The following is a 1987-nucleotide window of genomic DNA, read 5'->3' on the forward strand; positions in this document are numbered from 1 at the left end:
CACAAGAGTAAAAGCTTTGTTCAGCAGCTAAGAGTCGAAATCATTCAGAGGTTACTGTTCATTCAGAAGGCTTCGCATGGCTTCGCAACCACATTTTTTCGCATCTGGCTCATAATCACTATGGTAAGGTTTACGCATACTGTTTTAGTTATGAAAAATAGAAAAATCCAAAAAGATTTTATTTTTTTTGTTCTTTATATTTGAAAAATCAAAAATACAAAAAGATTTTATTTGTTTTGATCTTTCGTTTTTGAAAAATTCTAAAATCACAAAAATATTTTTGTTTTTCCTGGTTTTTAAACTGTGTGTTGAGCATTTAATACAGGGCTACAATGCGAAGAGGTCATACATTTATGTTTCTATGGGAAGGTATTAATTTTTTTTTATATAAACTAGTTAGGATGTCCCTAGAAGCATGCTGCTGTATGTAGACCTCAAGTCTCGAATGATTCTATGTGTGAAAAATGAAAGCCTTGATGAAATTATCTCATGAACATTTCTACCCAGCAAGGCTTGTATTCGCATAAATCAACAAGAGCTACCTTACTCTTCTCAAATGAGTTAAGAGTTTTCTGTTTTGTCCACATCATAACAGAGGTACAATTTAATTCTTAAACAATCTTTTTAAACCAAACTGTTCTAAAATTCCAAAATTTTTTTTGAAAAAGATTTGTCCTTGAGGTTTTTGATCAAACCAATCAAAACCTAGACAAATCACAAATCTGTGTTGAAGATCTAACATCATGAGTCCGTGATGAAAGTGAAACCCAAAAATCATATACCTTTAAGGAATTGACGGGGAACTTTGTTCCAGATTTTTACGAAACCTTTGTTTCAGTATCAAAAAAAAATTTCGAAACTTCAAATCATATTCAATTCGCATGCGTGGTCTTGATCAAATATTTACCACCAAGAATATTTGTTACGCAACAAGATCCAAAACAAATTTTCTCTTGAATATGATTTCAGTGTAAGTTTCATTCGAAAATTCTTGTCATGATAAATAATTTCACAAGCGAACTTGTCACTGACTACACTGGTCAAACAAGTAATTTCATTTACAATTTTTCACCTTATGTTAAGGCTGATATGTAATGAAATTTCAAAACCAACCGGAAATGACTTTTAAAAGAAGCCCTTCGAAACTTCTTTACAAGTATTCGATTGTAATTCACGGGAAACTACACAAGCTGTTGATTATCTCTCTTGATAATTAACGAAGCAACCTTTGCCTGGGGTTTTACTGCATTCATGTCAAATTTAACCTTTTGACATCACCACATTCCAAAATTTCTTGATTCTTATCTTATTTCATTGGCACAATGCACACACGAAATCCTTGAGGTTCTGAGTAAAACCAACTCAGACTGATGATTTCGCAAGTCTGGCATATGACTTCGCTTTAAATCCCAAAAGTGAAAGAGCCTTGCTTCCATGCGAAGGGTTTTACAGGTTCGGATTCTATAACGGATACTTGACAGGCTGTATACTAAAAATGGTTGGTATTCTATCCAGTTTTCGAGGAGATGTGACAGTTACTTTTTGCTGCATAGTACTCTTTTACAGCAATGATCCGAGATTCAAGGTGCCACATCGGATAACATTAAATGCATCCCGCTTTAATTTCAAATCAAATTTTGAGTAACCTATAAAAGGGGGATGAAGGACACTATGAACGGTTACGCAAACAAGAATTCTCACAACCTTCAAAGCTTTCATCTTGATCAAAAGTTCCAATTTCTTTCAACCCTAACAATGGCAGCCACAAACTCAAACACTGATGAGGTCCTTTCTCAATCCCTTATGAAGATTCAAAGCACAAACTATCAAGTTGATCCCAATGTTTCCGCCTATCCAGAAGATTTGAAGATGCTCATCGTGGCTTTAAAACGATCACCGTTATCAACAGCCATGTTCCGATCATTCCCAGTTCTGATGATATGGTTATCTCGTGCTGCATCCACGGCTTCCTACAATCACACGGCGG

This window comes from Lactuca serriola, chromosome 1 (assembly GCF_051521515.1).
Source record: "Lactuca serriola cultivar US96UC23 chromosome 1, Lser_US96UC23_V15, whole genome shotgun sequence".
Classification (NCBI taxonomy): domain Eukaryota; kingdom Viridiplantae; phylum Streptophyta; class Magnoliopsida; order Asterales; family Asteraceae; genus Lactuca; species Lactuca serriola.